Source organism: Cnephaeus nilssonii (assembly GCF_951640355.1).
Source record: "Cnephaeus nilssonii genome assembly, chromosome: 2".
NCBI classification, from domain to species: Eukaryota; Metazoa; Chordata; class Mammalia; order Chiroptera; family Vespertilionidae; genus Cnephaeus; species Cnephaeus nilssonii.
The window spans coordinates 96374423-96383558 of NC_137073.1; the positions used below are offsets into that span (position 1 = coordinate 96374423).

Sequence of the window (9136 nt, forward strand, 5' to 3'; positions counted from 1 at the left end):
TCTGATCATGGGACTAGAGGGCCTCTTTGCTTAAAACACATGAGCTCCCTTTCACCGAGCCTGATCTACCTATTGTCATTGTTAAGTAATTAACAGAGCAAGAACTAAGAGGGATATTGAGACTTTGATATTGTATTGCTATGAATATGAAAGTGATTTTTCCTAAAAGTTCAATATATTTCTGAACTTGTCTTCACTAACACTACTATCTGAAATCTTACAGAATAGCTTATCTATCAACATGATATGCCACACATTTCCTCAGAACAAAAGAAGTATTTAATATTAAAGGAAGAGTAACAATAGACCCTATATTAATTGTTCTAAGAGCTATATGAAAAGGCAAAACAATTTTTAGTACATGTTTTTCATATAATTTCCTTAATTTGATACTTCAGCTAATATAGCATCTTGTATCAAGTCTGCAAAGTCAGTTTTCTATTCTGAAAAATATTTTATAGAATCTACTTCCGTTGCTACTTTGAAATTGTTTTGTTTTGATTCTGAAACAGGTAACTAGACACTAGAAGTGACTTTCTTTATTCAACTAATGCTTCCATTCCTTAATATAGATGTTTACTTTTGACAATTGTGGGTATGTGTAATAATTTTTGAAATATTTGATTCTTAATTTAAAATTTTAGTATATGAAAATGCATTAAATTGATATTCTGTAAAAGTCTGTTTTTGAATTGAAAATTTCTTTTATTTATTATTTACACAGTTTACTTAGATGAATCTTACAAAATTTTTCATAATGATGTAGTAAAATATTTTTAAATTAAAGTTTTCTTTTCTTTTTTTGAAGTTTGCAATGTAGCCACATTATATCCACTGAGAAATACATTAAATGTATTTTACTAATACCTATTAAAATATATTGCAATGGATATTATTATTTCAGTGTCAAAATAGAGATTTTAGTAAAAAATATAAGAATTGAAAATAAACATAATACATTTGTTTTGTTTATATAAGTTTGAACCTTCATTTTTAGCAAAATATTGTTTCATTATTTTGTTTACAATAAAAGAAAACACAAAATAACAGCAGAAATTTATAACTTGAAGAAACATTTTGATACCCAAAGCAAGTAGGCAATAAGTAGTTAAGAGGCTTTTTTTAAATGCAGAGGGATAAATTATTAGAGTGTAATACTATTAACTTCAAATTCACACAGAGCAATTAAATGCCATGAAGCTCTTTCTGGTGCTTTGCTATGCTAAAAGCAATTGCTATTTCTTTACTCAGTCTGAGGTTACTTCTGCTTTTTAATTAACATAAAGCTAAGAATCTTCCTATAAAACATTCTAATTCCCAGGAGTGTGCTCTTCCTATTCTAATGAAAAATAAGCATTGTGTCTAGGAAGCCTGTTGCTAGGTTTAATTGCAACTCATTTATTTTGTTTTCTTTCCACATACCCCTGTATTAAATATGTGATCTTACCTCTACAATAGGGTTGTTTCTATTTTATTATTATACCCTTATGTTAACGGAATATTATACTTATTCTATCAATTCTGCCTTATGTCTCCTACTTTTATTCAAAATGTAGGAGAAGGAGGAGTAAAAGGGAGGCAGCCTATCGATGTTTCTGTCTCTCTCACTCCCTCTCCCTTCCTCTTGCTAGAAAATCAATAGAAACATATTTTATTGTTTTTAATATATTTTTATTCATTTCAGAGAGAAAGGGAGAGAGAGACAGAAACATCAATGATGAGGGAGAATCATTGATTGGCTGCCTCCTGCATGCCCCACACTGGGGATTGAGCTTACAGCCTGGGCATGTGCCCTGACCTGGAATCGAATTGTGAAGTCCTGGTTCATAGGTCGATGGTGCTCAACCACTGAGCAACACTGGCTGGGCTAGAAACATATTTTTTTAAAAAAGAAGGATGGGAAGAAGACAGAGAAAGGAAGTTACTATTATTGATATTTTTAAAACTTCTCCCAGAAGTATTTTACTTTAACTGAGGTATTGGGCCAATTTTAGAAATTATATTTTCCAGGAAAATAACTAATTTTGTCTAAATTTGTTATTTCAAATGTTTTCAAATAAGTAAGTTAATAGTACATTTAGTTTTCTCCTTTATGTTAAGGGGTGATATAAAAATAATTTTAGTTCCCTTATATTTGTAGGACTAGTTTGTGTATTCAGTATCTCTTTTTCTGCTCACAATAATTTAAAGCAGCTTTAATTTCACAATATGACAAGTTCTTTATTTACTAATTACTATGTGTAATTTTACCTCTGCCCTTTTTAAGTTATTTAGGTTTATTCTTTAGTTTTTTTTAGTAATCTATGAATGTGCTAATATAGTCATTTGTTAACTTTTCCTAGGCAGAGTGTAAGACCATGGATATCCATAAATGTGTTTTGACTTAATTCTATGTATCTTGATATGTAGAATTCTGTCATTATTTAATCCCATAAATTTTCAAATCTCTGGTATGATTTAATTGTTTTATGCATTATTAAAAGTAATTTTATTCATTTTGAATGATTCAGCATTCTTAATTTTTTGTTTTCTTGTTTGTTTTGTTTATTGATTTCTTGCTTGTTTTATAATCAAAATATGTTTTGATGATAAGAATTATTATAAAGGTGTTATAAAACTAAAAAGATCACAACCTTAGACTATGTGAATTGGAAGTATGGAATTCAGAACATGTATTTAAGACCTTGGATGCATCTTCCAAGTGGATTTGAATAGTTCCTCTCTGTCTCTTCTCACCTTAAGGTTACCCTACCCAGTGCTTTCAGGGACTTCCCACATAATCCAATTGACACTACAGTCACTTTATCTAGATATCACATTTAAAAATTTTGCTTTATAATTACTAATATAATAATATAATAATTATATATTACATATACATGCATATATAATTTATGCCAATCTCTATCATAAATTGAGTCGGGCCTATTTTAGACAGACACATAGAACATTGTCAATATATAACCTCAATTAATAGTATTGTTTAATCTTTAAAAAATGTTTTTCTAAGTCTTACTCTTGAATTATCTCTATTTTCAGTAATGTTTGTTTTCCTGTGTTGTATCTTATATGGGGTTATTTTCAATAATGGTTATTGTTTGTCTTTCATATATTTTTTAACTTTGTCAACTCATATCATCTTCTGTTGTCAATCAGAAGTTTTGCATGTCTTTTTTGAGACAATTCTAACATTTTTACTATCATTTATTTCAATAAGTAATGATATTTTTTATAACAATTTTAACCTGCTTTGGAGTAATGTTTCTAGAAATTAAGGAGGTGGACTAGTTTTCTTTATAAATTTTGTATATATTCTTTATTGATTATAAATTAATTCTGTGCTGAGGTATTTTGTATATTGTGTTTGGTAGTATATTATTTTAAATTTCATTCCTAGCAAGAAATGACTTTTGGTGCATTCTTATGATGGAATGGGAGATCTCCAGTAGTTTAAAAGGGATCTGTTTGCACCCGCTTATCAAAACATACGTTGCCCATTTATTCAGTGAGATAATGTGGTGGTTTTGCCAATTGGTGAGCATTACCATTCTGACATAAACTCAGTTACAAAGAAAGTAAACATAAAATGTGACCTGATTCCTACTTGACTTTCTTTGGGACATACTGATGTGAAAATAGTCTATGTAATCTGTTCACTATGAATCTCACCTGTCACCAACGTATCACGTGACTTACTATGTCCAAAGTAGTTCACATTACTTCAGAAACAATGTCCTCTAATGCTAAGGACTGATCAGATCCTTTTGTTTTAGTGCAAAGTCACCATTAACTGAAATCCCTTGTAGAAAAAAACTAAGAGGAAGATGAAAATCACAGTTCCCATAATTTTTATGGTTCTCTTCAAGGAATCTGTATCGGCTTTATTTAATATCCTACACCCCGTTTCCTCTACTGTTAGCAACTTACGTTTCTATGGTACATTTGTGACAACTAATGAACCAATATTCATGCATCATTATTATTAGCTAGGGTCCTTACTTTATTTGTATATCGTTAGTTTTTATTATTGTCCTTTTCTGCTCGGGTACACCATCAAATATACACATTACATTTTATTGTCTTGTCTCCCTAGCCTGTGAACTTTCTCAGTAGAAACTATCAGTTGAGTAGTAATACTAGCTACACATAACACAAGAAAATGTCACTTCAGAAGTAATATCCCCAATAGCCTTGCAATTTCTTCATCGACATTATACCAAAGAATTTCTGGCATTGCCACTTAATATAGCATATGTAACTACTGAGACCAGGTCTTAGTCATTTAGCCTAAAACTTAGTTAAGACAACTCACAGCACCTAGACCTACTACACGCTATCTAGATGTCTGCACATATTTAAGTTCTTAGTCTTGTCCTCTCTTTTTTAGTGGAACAGAATCTAATATCACACATTTCCAGATCCCCACTCCCAGTTCCATTTATCTAAATATTATATTTTCTAGTAGGAAAGATTTGTGCTTTCTGATTTTTTTTTGTTAATTTACTAAATGAAACAGGTATAATGCCCTATAGCTTTTAAAATTTACTTTCCTTTAAGTAAAAGTGGAAAATGTTCTTGCAAAATCTTGCTTTTATTATACTTCATGGTAGAGAATTCCAGGTGTTTCCAACTAATAATAGAAATAGCTGATGAACAAAAACAGATCCAGAGACAGAGAAGCATCAATCAGACCGTCAAACCTCAGAGGGAAGGTAGGGGAGGGTGTGGGGGAGAGATCAACCAAAGGACTTGTATGCATGCATATAAGCCTAACCAATGGAAACAGACACCAGGGGGGTGAGGGCACGAGTGGAGGGTGGGGGGCAATGGGGAGATAAGGACACATATGTAATACCTTAATCAATAAAGAGAGAAAAAAAATCCAAAAAATGAAAAAAAGAGAAATAGTTCACTTGCCAATCTTTGTTGTGGGCTACGGGAGTTGCATAACTAAATATGAATTAATGTTTCATTGCTGTCAGATTCACCTAATCCCACTTAACAATGACATATTTCTCCAGGATGAGAACAAACAATTGGCCAAGCCTGGTCATACACCTAGACCTTAGCTGACAGTGTTTGGTGTTTTCTGGTTTTACATTATTGTGTTACCTACTTCCCTAGAACCTAATGGCTTAATAAAACGATAATTTTATTAGTTGTTATAACTGTGTAGTTTTAGAACCTCTTGAGTGTTCCGACATACCTCTCTATTGGACCCACTTACCAAACTACAGTCAGATAGGTGTTCCTTGATGGCTTCACTCATGTGTCTGATGTCTTATTGGGAAAGGCTGGTAGGTTGGATCATCAAGACACTTTGTTATAGTCTCCTGCCTCTTTGCTATGTCCAGATAGCCTCTTCCTGGCGTCTTTACCATGCATTCTCACCAGCTGGAATTCTTACATAATAATTGCTCAGGGTTTCCAAGAGTGCAAACATGGAAACTGTCATGGTTTCTTAAGACATACAATGAAACTGGCACAGTGTTGCCTCTACCTCATTTGGTAACGTGAATCACAGGGATGGAATCAAACATGCACATAAGAAGAGGAATCAAACCATAAGAAGAGGCAGCAAGAGGGTGGACACTTGTAAGGCAAAGAAAGAGGTCTCAGAGGAAACCAAACTTGACAGAACCTTGATCTTTGACTTGTAACCTCCAGAACTATGAAGAAATACATTATTTTGTTTAAGCCACCCAGTCTGTGGAATTAAGGAAGCCCAAGTGAACTAATACACTGCCATTTCTAAGATTGTTAACCTAAATTCTTGACCTTAACACTTTCTGATAAAATACATAGACTGCATATTTTTCCTGTATTGACTAGCAGTAGACACAATATTTGAAAACAAAATTAGACCCTTAAAACTGGAAAATTAAGATTGTTTTTCTGAACTGGATGGACTTGAAAGCAAAGATGATTCTGTTCCTCTTGGAGATGGGAATTAATAGTGCATGACACACAATAACAAAGCAGCGAAATTATCACTAAAGTGGCCTAATGGAACAAGACTTTGGCAGAGTTAGTGGCGATGGTGCTTGATTACCAGAGTTTGAATGACGAGTTCTGGTGGAGTGTGAAGATGGCGCTGTCTCTTAAATACAGATTTGAAAAACAGAAAAATGACCATCCCAGTGTTTACAACCACATGTGAAGGAGTGGTACAAGTTAAATAACAGGTGAATCACAAAAGAGAATATTTGAAAGCTACATATGAAAAGTTACTTGGCATCATTTTTCATTAGGAAAATGTATTTTAAGTACATTTTAAAATAAAATAAAACTATTAATTTTAGTAAAGTTAAAGAAAATGGTACCAGACTGGCTCTGTCATCATAAATAATATAAATCTGAATAATACACTGTAAGTACCAGTCTCTGGTTAGTGAATGACAGGCACCACAGGTGACAGTCTGAGAGAAGCAAACTAATGAGGTGACAGACAGACAAGGCTCTTGGCCTGTGACATTTTCCCACTGAGGAACTGGGAGCGGAAGTCCGGGTTGGACCAGGAGAGCCTCCCTGAGCTGAGCACTTTCTATTCCTTCTTATTCTAATTGTTGCTTTTGAACCTAATATCCTTTTATATAACATTCCAGAGAATTCTTTGTTTGTCCTTTCATAACACTCATGATTGTTAGTTCCTATGTGATATGGGTCATCCCTTCTAGTGTAGGTTGGGCTCCTTATAATCATTTATATTGAGAAATATCCGTGCACTCACTCAGGCTCAAGAAAAAAAAGTCGCTTAAACAGAAATGGTAAAGCAGGTAAAAATTCCAACCAATCCTGGCCCTCCCCCAAAAAAACCTCTCTTAAAACACACACACAGGTACAAGGCAGCATGGGAACAAAAGCAGGCCACAGACAGCTTTCCTCAACTTCTCCAGACAAATAATGGAGTCACTTGCCAGACCCACCAGCTTTTTGAGGATGTGTGGGGAAAATGCATAAGCCAAATGGGAAGCTCGGAAGACTCAGCCCTCTCTCCCTCTGAGTTTTAAGGATAACCATGGAATAGCCCTGATGGCATATATTTCTGAAGCTCAAGAGCAAACGTCCTTTTACCATCTGTTCAATGAAGCTGTGACGATGGCTGGCCAATCTCGAAAAGATGCTATCTATGGCTTCCAGTTCAAAGCTTTTCATTTTTACCTGGCCAGAGCCCTGCAATTGTGGAGAAGCCCTTGTGAGGATAGCTACAAAAATGTGGTTGATAGCACAAGCCAGGGTATTCATTTACCTTTGGAGGACTAAACCAAGCCACATTTTGCCATTTCACTTTGGCACATTCAGCCAAACCTCAAGCAGCAACTGAGTGACCAACACATTCTGTTAACCATTCACACATGCTTTGGAGTTGCCATTGGAACATATTTTTTTTTGATAAAGAAAATGAAAGAATTATTATAACACCTCTGAATGAGATTTTTCTTGTGTCACAGGATGTGGCTAACAATAATCTTATCCTTTGAAGCACAAACAAGACCTGCAGCCATTATGAGTGTGCATTTCTAGGAGGACTAAAAATGGCAAATTGTGTTGAGAACATGGAATATTCTCTACCCATCTATGTTGCCAGCCCTGGTGCTAAAAATCAGAACCTTGAAGACCCTGGAATGAAAAGCCAGGAATCCACTGTCTTACCTGGTATGAAGAGCCATGAGCCCATCCAAATGCCTGGAATGAAAATTTCAGAACATTTTCCATTACCCGAATATAAAAGTCAAGATGATATCAACCATCCTACTCCAGCTCCAGCTCCAGGTCCAGGTCCCCAAACCCATCCCTCTGCGTCCTCTGGCAAAATGCTCCTTCCACCGGGACATTTATCATTTTAATCAGTGCTTCTCCGATATATCTCTTTGTTAGTCTGTAGTCAGATATATTCTTTATTACTTGAAGTACACCACAGGGATCACACAGGAAGTGATCAAAAGGGAACGTTATGTTTTTCACTTGTTGGCCAAAGTCAGTTGATAAAATGAGAATTGCATATATTATTCACTTTTCAAATTCAGAAAGTTTGTCCAGTTATGTTGTAGAATCATTTTCACTTATTTGTATATTAATCTTATTGCAAAAACCTTAATTCTGGTTGAATTCAATACAATACTTAAGATTATTAGATATAAAACAAACAAACAAAACAAAACACACACACAGAAATTTACCAATCATCCCATAAGTAAATGTTGTTTCTCAGTTGTTATGAAAGACACAGAGGCCCAATGCATGAAAATTCATGCAAGAGTAAGGCCTTCCTTCCCCCGGCTGCCAGCATCGGCTTCCCTCTGGCACCTGGGACCCAGGCTGCTTCCCTTTAGTGCAGTGGTTCTCAACCTTTTTAATGCCACAACCCTTTAATACATTTCCTCATGTTGTGGTGACCCCCCACCATAAAATTATTTTCGTTGCTACTTCATAACTGTAATTTTGCTACTGTTATGAATCGTAATGTCAATATCTGTGTTTTCCGATGGTCTTAGGCTCTACAGCAGCAGTTCTCAACCTGTGGGTCGGGTCGTGACCCGCAGGTTGAGAACTGCTAGCAGGGTCGCCTAAGACCATCGGAAAACACAGATATTGACATTACGATTCATTAACAGTAGCAAAATTACAGTTATGAAGTAACAACGAAAATAACTTTATGGTGGGGGGTCACCACAACATGAGGAACTGTATTAAAGGGTCGCGGCATTAGAAAGGTTGAGAACCACTGCTTTAGCGGCTGCCGCCAGGCACTCAGGCCCCAGCTTCGTCCAGAAAGACATTCAGAATGACGCCCGGAAGGATGTTTGGTCTAATTGGCATATTACCCTTTTATTATTATAGATATGCAAATACTTTGAAAAGATAAATGTAGTGTTTACACTTCCTAAGTTTTTAATTTGAAAAATATATATATGTTGCAAAATTTTAAATTTATTGACAAAAAATTAATTGCTATGAAAGCATTTTGTTACTTGATTTATATGAAATAGCATATTATTTGAGTTCATTTATTCATGCTATAGATAGATACATGAAAGCATATCACATCAAATTTATTATTATTTTATATTCCAAAAATGATCAAACACCTTCCACTTCTGAGAGATGTAAATGTTCTAGAAAACCTGATTCAATT

General features: G+C 34.6%; 1 pseudogene across 1 annotated transcript; it reads left to right on the plus strand.

Annotated features, from left to right (window-relative positions):
- The first annotated feature begins 6764 nt into the window (after nt 1–6764).
- On the plus strand, nt 6765–7885 carry LOC307115044 (ecto-ADP-ribosyltransferase 3-like; annotated as a pseudogene). Its single transcript has one exon. The product of its transcript is annotated as an ecto-ADP-ribosyltransferase 3-like (transcript).
- Nucleotides 7886–9136: the final 1251 nt, after the last annotated feature.